This window comes from Toxotes jaculatrix, chromosome 13, assembly GCF_017976425.1.
Source record: "Toxotes jaculatrix isolate fToxJac2 chromosome 13, fToxJac2.pri, whole genome shotgun sequence".
In the NCBI taxonomy this organism is placed as follows: Eukaryota; Metazoa; Chordata; class Actinopteri; family Toxotidae; genus Toxotes; species Toxotes jaculatrix.
The window spans coordinates 19,109,153-19,118,559 of NC_054406.1; positions in this window are offsets into that span (position 1 = coordinate 19,109,153).

A 9,407-nucleotide genomic window follows, 5' to 3' on the forward strand; every position below is an offset into this window, starting at 1 on the left:
GAGATGCCAAAATCAGACCCTCATAAGCCCACAACTGGCATATTAGAGAGAGAGAGAGAGAGAGAGAGAGAGAGAGAGAGAGAGAGAGAGAGAGAGAGAGAGAGAGAGAGAGAGACACACACACACACACACACACACACACACACACAAAACAGGCTCCTAAACAGCCCCAAATCAGCCCATATCAGCCATATTAGAGAGAGACAACGGAGAACAGGCTCCTAAACGGCCCCAACACAAGCCCCATTGACACAGAGGGCTGCCCAAATCAGACCCAACACAGGGCCCCAATCAGGCACATATGTATATTTTAAGGGGGGTATTGCAATATTTTTACTTTTATTTTTTCCACTTCATTTTATTTTAGAAACGCTTCTTTCTCTTGTGTACACACTATCTCTGTGCAGTGGCTCTTCATTTTCAGTTGGGAGTTTGTACGTAAAAAAAGAATTGTCCTACGGAGGTTAATTTCTGATTGTGATAGAGAAACAACGGACAACAGGCTCCTAAATCAGACCCAACACAGGGCCCCAAATCAGACCCAACACAGGGCCCCAAATCAGCCCACATCAGGCATATTAGAGAGAGACAGCCCCAACGGGCCCCCCTATAAACCATATTAGACTGAGAGAAACAGGCCCTAATGGCCCCAATGCTGGGCTCCTAGATCAACCCCTAGCAGGCTGATTAGAGGGAGGGAGAGATGTGATTGTGAGTCTGTGTGTGTGAGAGACTGACACGGCAGCCAAGACAAGGTAAAGGCATGGCACAGCCAGAAATGTTTCCAGCTGGTCAAAACTGACTAACAAACAAACAACCGCCCGACCAACAAAAAGAAAGATGACCGATGGCAGCCATATTGGATGGACAGGAACAAATTCTGTAGGAGGAAAAGTTATGGCACGGCGGCCAGACATCCCAGCATCAACGAAATACCTCATACCTCGTATGGCCTCTTGATCCAACGTGGTCAAAATCGACGCTACAATGATGAGAGAGGGTTAGAGCGCAAGAGAGCGCGCGAAGGAGAGAGAGAGACGGGCAAACGGTCGGGCGGACAGAACTAATCATGGCACGGCATGTGTGTGCGTGCAAGAGAGAGACAGGTGGCACAGTGGCCGATCAAACACCTCAAAGCTGATCCAAGCTCATGATGGCAGGGGACCATCAAAACACAGGGCCCCAACCAAACAGACACAGGGCCACGTGGTGTCTGTTGCACAGAGAGACAGGTGGCACGGCGGCCGATCAAACACACCCCAGCAGCAGAATAAAAACTTAACTTACTACTTGTTGATTTATTCTCATGCTGATCTGTTTGTGGACCTGAAAGAAGAAGAAGAAAAAGAAGAAGAAGAAACAGCTCAGTCTGAGTCTGCAGCTCAGAGCCAGTTCACCTGTGAAGACACGGGGTGGACTGATCCTGTCCAACATTCTGTGGACATCAGTTCACTGAATATAAATCCATCTGTGTGAAGCTTTATACAGACACATACACACTTTACACTGATCAGGGAATAATCATTTCTCCTGCTGTGATTGGTTGAGCTTATGGAACATTCCTGTCAATTATTGATCATATTGGAGAGTGTGATGTGTGAGTGAGGATGACTGTTGTGCAGCTGAAAGATGAAGATTTTCAGACTGACTGCAGGTGGTTTAGAGATAGGCAGCACGTTCTCTTCACTGAGCAGCGTTTCACAATCTTTAAATATTGCTTATTGATTAAATTCTGCTCAACGAGTAAAACGGAAAATCAACACTGATCAAACTGATGACGGTATTTTACCGTCCGAGCTTCACTCAGAGGGAACCACAATCCCTCAGGTTCACCTTCACCCAGGCCGCTGCTGCACCTGTGAGCCAAAGCAGCAGGTGCGCTCCAGGCAGTCACAGTCCGCGCGCACTGACCTGCAGCTCTGGACTCTAATATTACTAATAAAGGTTTATGCAGGGTAAAAACAGTGTGTCTGTCCAACTCTGACGGCTTACAGGCCTGTCTCCAGGTGAACTGACGGTTTACTAATGTGAACTGAGGAGGCTGCGCTGTCCCGCATGTCATATTCAGCCTTTATCTTTACCACATGGACCACATCACGGTCCAGAATTTCAATATGTCAAACCACCAAGACTGAAGGAATATTTAATACAGAACCAGGTGAGCTCCACCTTAAAACATAACCCCAGGTGGCACGAGCGCACCTGTAACGGTTTTCGAAACCATGTAGTTGGCGCGCTCGTTGGGGCTGGTCTGAAATCGTGGATTGAAATATTGTGTGTACTCACTTTTCGTAGAAACTCCAGAAAGCCGTTTCCAAACCGTCTGTCCAAGGTGAGCGGTGCGATGAAGACGCGCACTGAGGCTGTGTGCGCCGGCGTGAGCAAACAGTGGCCTCTGTGGCTCACGTGGTGGAAAGGCCTCTGTAGCAGCATCTGAAGCACAGAGATTCACAGGCTGATACACCTGGTCTGATACACCTGGTCTGTTTCCCTCAGTGTGCTCACACTGGCTCCATACTCACTCAGAAACTCGGTGGAAGTCTGCGTTCCGCGCACACGCGCTCTCCTCTCTTCTTCTCCCCTCTTCTCCAAACCGGCGCAGTAATGGCTGACTCGGTGGACCGCGTGGTGGTCTCAGTGGTACCGTGGTTTAGCTGAACTACGAGCTGAAACCAGCTCCAACACACGACTCAGCGTCCGGTTTTATCAGGTTACACTTTGACACAAAGTCCCGGCTCTTCGCCTGATGAACAACAGTATTTCACAGATTTGAATGAACACACAACCAGCATCTCCGTGTCCACCTGTTTATAGCGTTCTCCCGGCCTGCACCTGTCCTTTTTATGTCCCACCCTCTAACAACCAGGTGGGTCCTCATCTCTGATTGGCTAATGATTGGCCAGTGATAATTGAGCCAGACCATAATATCTCAGGTCATGTATTACGAAACAGATACAAACATAGAAACATAGAAACCAATAGCTGTGTGCAACTCCGCAAAATTTGGTATGATCCCATACCAAGTAAATACAGGGCCAGTGTTCAATTAGGTGATCATGATTATGATCATAATAAAACACAGGACAAAGATTTTAGGCAAATAAAAATACTTTTTAAGTCGAAATTTATTATTATTCAGAAACAATAACAATATATAAATACAACAATGTCACAAAATAACAATAAACACTATAAAAGTATAGCAAAAAATATGCTTGCATTACACACAGTTGTTTGTGAAAAATAAAATCAAAAGGGCAAATGAAAAAAGTGCAAATAACTAAACAAAAGCAAAAACTACTATTGGCTGTCATTCACGACCTTTGGCTGAGGTCCCCTTCTGGGCCCTGCCCCCATGTTTAGAGCCACAGATTTATAGGTTTTTGTTCAGAAACAATAACATGTTTACATTTTTCCCTTTTATTGCACTTGCTGAAATTGCAATTGCTGACCACTATATCTGCTACTGCTGCTACTTTTATCTATTATATATTTGACTTTTACTGTAATTAGTATGACTACTGTTATCACTGCTAATCACAGTAATGATTTGTCTGATCCTCTCTCCTCATCTAATGTCCCTGCACCATGTCAGGACACTGGAATCCTCACAGGACTGTGTTTTCTTGTATGCGGATGCTTTGCCTTTGGGAAATTTTTCACTAATTATTATGTCAGTTGCTTTGACAACAATGTCTTGTGAATGACCACAGTGAGGTCACAGTGGGACATATTGAATATCTCTCACTGAAAGAGAGAAGTGGGTGTATTTAAGAAGGGTGCTCATGTTGTATTGTGTCAAACCAGGAAGGTATCGCATGTCTTTTTCCTTAACTGATTAACTCGTTACTCATGATGTAGAAATGTGCCAAAAATCTGTTGAACATGGTGTTGAATATGGTGGACAGAGCTACTTTTCCCTTTTGTCACACACAAAGAATTGCTCACTCATGCTGACATAATGGAGGAATGGACAACATGGTGGCATTCTTTCTGAACATGCTGAAAGGCCAGTAAAAACACATGATTTAACACGGCAATGGAGCATGGCAGCCATTTGGTTTCCTCATTGAGGTTTCTCCTGATTCAATGCTGCAACAACACACAAGCTAAAGGACTACTTTGACCTTTTAAAATAAAAGTTTGGCACCTTTTATTTTATATTAGATAAGATCATGAGCACTAAAACCATCTCCCTGGTATCAACAGTATCCTGAAAATGAGAGAATAATTACTCGTGGCAGTTCCGAGGCATTAGGTTTGGCTCATTTTAAAGGACCATACTGGTGGTTTTGCATGTTTTAGCCCATTAACTGCAAATTGCTTATTGTACATAATGTTATTACTAACCGTTGATGAAGCAAAGCACACATTTTTAGTTTGACTCCCCGTCACCCAGGCGGTCACCGCTTCAGTTAATCTCACTCAGGTATATGAAATTCAGCTTGAGTAATTTTAGACATGTTTAAAATAGATACCCAATCACAGTTCACGTACATTTCTTTTGTTAATGAGTTTTTTGGTCGTAGAATGTAACTGAGAGACTGTATACTGTTGCTGGGGTTATTTATTTATTTATTTATTTTAAAGGGTTTTTTTTTTGTTTTCACTCACACACATAAAATACTATTTTATGTGACATGGAGAACCTGTTAGCAAACAGTTACAGACAACATCCAGCTGATCCAGAGCAACGTTTATTCAGTATCATTTAAATTTAGTGCTGGGCGGGCTGGTAGTGCACAATGGGTTTATGGATCTTTTTACTAAGACCAGTTGCCTGCTGTGGCTGAAAATAACGCTATTCAGCGAGCTGAAAGATGCTATAAAGCAGCTTTAATACTGATACTGTGTGCGACTGGATATATGTTTTTTATTTATCTTGCTTCACCTCATTGGTAATAATGGCATGATCATGTCAAGGAAAATGTTAACAATTGCTATATAAGACAGAATTCTCCTTTAACTAAACAGTATCTGTAACATTTGTTTTTTGCCTGTATTGCTTCCCGTCATGCTTGAAGCAGCACAGCCGTCCTCATAATCATCCCCTTCAATGTTATGACATGAGGCTGATTTAGTGTTGCTATATAGTCACAAAGTAGGGGGTAGCAGATCACAAATCCAGTGTATATACAGCACTTTCCCAGAACAGCAGCTAGAGTAAATGTTATATTTAGTCGGGTGATCATATCAGCGGGGCTGCCTTATAGTTTCTATGTTGACATAAAAACATGCAGGCTGTTATATAAGAGAGGTAGTGAATGTAAATAGCAGAGGATCAGTGGAGTGACACAGTCCGTCAAAGAAGAGTGCCTCAGGAATGGCCGTGATGTAACAGAGAGGCCCTGACAGCTGAGTGAAAAGTCACATTTTTTTTCAACACCATCATAGATCATTCTCAGAGCAGAACAAGTTATGCACACCATTCACCCCTTTGAACATCAGAATAACATTGCTCTGTGATAAAAACACGGTTTCAGTTTTTCTGTGTCTCCAGCAATGGACTCCACATGGTGTTCATTTTGGTAATAAAGCTAAATTATGACTGACAGGGCTGTGGAAATGATATTTGCTAATATAAATGTTACGTGGGCAATCTAGCTGAATATCAAGGTGCTAAGAGCTGGAGTCAGTCTGACAAGATAAATAGATCTGTTGCAATTTGCATTCATCACATTTAACAAAAGGCTAGCTTAAAATGTCACTGTTTAACCTGTCAGCACTGTTATTATACCGCAGTCCAGCATGTGTGTGTGTGAGAACTGTGTGCTCAAGACATTAACACATTCTTTCCTTCCAGGAAGAAAAAGTCACTGTAGCCACTAGTGGAAAAGAAGAGGCAGGCCAGACCCTATGGAGTTACATAAGAGTGACGTGTTTGCCTCTTTAGGTATGCAGGCACTATTGTTGCTGTTGTTGAGCTGCTGAAGCACAAAATCTACACAACAGTGGAGCAAATGCAAGTTAATGGTGGTGACACACATGAGATACATGATGACTTCAACAGGGTGTTGTCACGGCCATGAACTCACATCCACAAATTGTTATATCATATATAAAAAAAAGAAGAGGTGCTCATGTTTTACTAGCGCTGCGCTATGCATACTGGCACTGGAACTTGTAGTGTGTAACTTGTCCATGTTATCCACCTACGCTCTGTTTGGGTATTATCATTTCAGCCTTTTATTGGCACTGTAATCTCTGTGAAAACAATGAGGACAGGGTGAAAACGACCATTAATCTAACCATTCAGTTCTGAAAAGGGACTCTGTTTTTGATATTGGTAAACTAAGTCACAAGTCTTTCTGATCTGAACAGTGACACAACTAAAATGATAATATTTGTACATTTTTCTGTCAAAGCTGTGTTATGTGGAACAGACCAACTGCCATCCATATATAGATAGAGAGCAACAATATCACTGATTTGAAGTGTGTCTTCCCATAATAATATCTGACTCTTCAGCTGCTAAAATAAGTTTTCAAAGCTTGTAGAAGAAGTTGAGAAATTACTAAGTCCCGGCTATTAATCCATAATCACTCCCGGCTCTTTGGCAGGAAACCTCATCCTCTCTCTCTTTCTCCCGCCTTCCTCAGAGAGAGCTCAGGATTTCTTTTCTGTCCTGTCCATTTACTCTTTATCATATCTGTCAGGGAGAGGAGGAGTGGCTGATCTCTTTCAGTAATAAACACATTTGAATTGCTTGTTGTAAACAAACCTTTTTGACCATGTGCAAAGCATGACACTTGGGTTCCTCTGTAACAATTTCAGCATTGTGATTATATTACTCTTAATTACTGTTTGTTTGTAGCTACCACTTGGTACAGTTTTTGTGATCAGAAAACTCGCCTTCATCGTATTGTAATTATATTCCAACCCTTCATTCACATTCAGTGGTTTTGTCCTGTTTTTTCCTTTAACCGTTTTCCTTTCAAAAACTTTTTTTTACAATAACCACAATTTGTGATCTGATCACGCACACATTCACATCAGCTGTGTAGTTTACAGTCATTATCACCATTGTTTATTCCAACCTGTTTCTTACTTACCAGTTGTGATTATTACTAATCCATCACTCTTATCTAGTGGTCAAACATCCCACTGGTTTCTCACACTTTAAAATAATTTTCTTCTAATGTTTTTTAGAATTTGTTTGGTTTTTCTTTTACATTAACCAAGATGTTAAAACGTCACAGAAATCATATAAATTTAAACTGATGGTGTAAAATGAATGATGAAGTATATAAAGTAAGAAAAACTGTACTTCTCTTTAAGAGAAACAAGGTCCAACATTTGTCACCAAGTTCTTTAAAAACCTGGCTCTACAATTACAAATTACGACTTGACAAAGCAATTTTTTTTTTTTTTTTTAATTGGGGATTGTGGGAGGAAACCGGAGCACCCGGAGAAAACCCACGGGGGGGGGGGGGGGGGGGGGGGGGGGGGGGGGTTCACCAGCAGCAGCTTAGCTGCTGGTGGAGGGGGGGTGGGGGTGGTTGGGGCTCACCAGCAGATGAGCTGCTGCTGGTGGATGCTGGGTTCTTGGGCTTCTTGAACCTAAGATAAGATGAGATAAGATAAACCTTTAATAGCCTTGCAATGGGGAAATTACACTGTTACAGCAGCAAAGAGCAGATACAGTAATGTACAGGCACATGAGGTATTATGTGAATATATAGATAAGATCAAAATATAAAGACTCCAAGAAAAATGTACTTATTAGAGGAAAATAATAATAAATACTATAAACAGAATAGAATAATAAACAAAGTACCTCTTTGGTTTTCTCAAGCCTAAGAAGTGGCGAGTTCTTTTCCACAGTGAAGCTTTCTTTTTTGTCTCAGAGCAGTTTTCTTCTGGCGTCTTGGTCTCCATTGGTACCACCATCTCTTGCTCAGTAGATTCTCCCGTCACTGCTGTGATATACTGGTCCATCTTCTCAATGAGGGTGTCCTGCTCAAGGGAGATTAAGATCTGAAGGCTGAGTTTACTTTTTAGCTCTTCCAGCTCCCTCTTTAACAGCATCTCTTGCTCAGCGGTGGTTTCCTGTGCAAGTCTGAACTCCTCTTCCATCTTTGCATGTAGAATGGCTTGCTCAGAGTTGAGAGAGAGCTGAAGGCTGAGTTGACTTTTTAGCTCTTCCAGCTCTCTCTTCAACACCATCTCTTGCTCAGCAGATTTTTCCTGCACTGCTCTGATGTCCTGTTCCATCTTCACACGGAGTCTGTCCTGCTCAGCCCTCAAGTTCAGGATCAGGAGCAGGTTTTGTGACTCCCTCTCACTCTCAAGCTCACGCGGAAGGTTGTCAGCCTGCTCCTTCACTTTGAGGACCTCAGCTTCATATTTTTCTTTTTCCTCCAGGTGGGAAGCTCTCAGTCTGTCAAGTTCCTCTTGAAGAACCTGGTTTTTATTCTTTTCCTCCTGGAGCTCAGCTGTGAACTTCTCCCGCTCTGTGATATAAACCACGTGAAGTTCCTCATAATCTACCAGAAGGGCCTTCTTCTTCTTCCTCTTGTTGCTGTTTCTGGCCTCAGCGGAAATCTGTGCAACACTGAGGGTCTCTGCATTGCTGTACTTCTTCAAGTCCTCCAGCTCTGCTTTTAATTCTTTCTCCCTGTTGATTGCCATGTTTTTCAGGGATTTCTGCCTTGCCAACTCTTCTGTGGCGTGTTCCAGCTTTTGTTGTGACTCATTCAGCTGTTGATTATATTGCAATCTCCAATATGTCTCTCTTGAGAGGGCGAGCTTCGTTTCATCCAACATGGCACGGGTTTTGAAAAGTTCCTCTTGGACAGTCTCATCGTTGGTCTCATTTCTTTGTGGGACACATACACTTGCGTTCCTGGGACGGATTTGACGCCTAGGTCTTGAACTTGCCATTTCTTCAGGGGTTAAAATCAGGTTGTTTGAAGTTGAAGCTTTTCTCTGATCGGATGTCGTGTGGATCAGTGGTCTTGCTTGTCTTCGGCGCTGAACTGTGGTCTTCCTTGCAAAGGTTGATCACTTGCTCAAAAGGTCTGAAATGTCTATGTGAGCTGCAGTCTGATTTATAGTGCAGGATGATGATGCCACTTATGATGTCACTTATGATGTGACTGATGGATTTCTTCCTTTGATGTGGCTTTGATCTTGAAGCTCAGTCTCTTGACTTCTTCCTTCTCTTGTCCTTTGTTTTTCTGTGTTTACATTCAAAATCACAAACTGTGATTCTGAATGTAAACTCAAGGTCTGCCCCACTATCACCAGGACTCCAGGATTCCAGGACTGACAGTGCTCACACAGGGAGCAGCCTTTATGTTAATGATCGGCTGAGAACCACAAAATGCACCTTTTCCAAATAAAAGCATGTATTCACCTATTACAATTCAAACTCCTGCACTTTGTTTGCACATTGTTTAATCAAC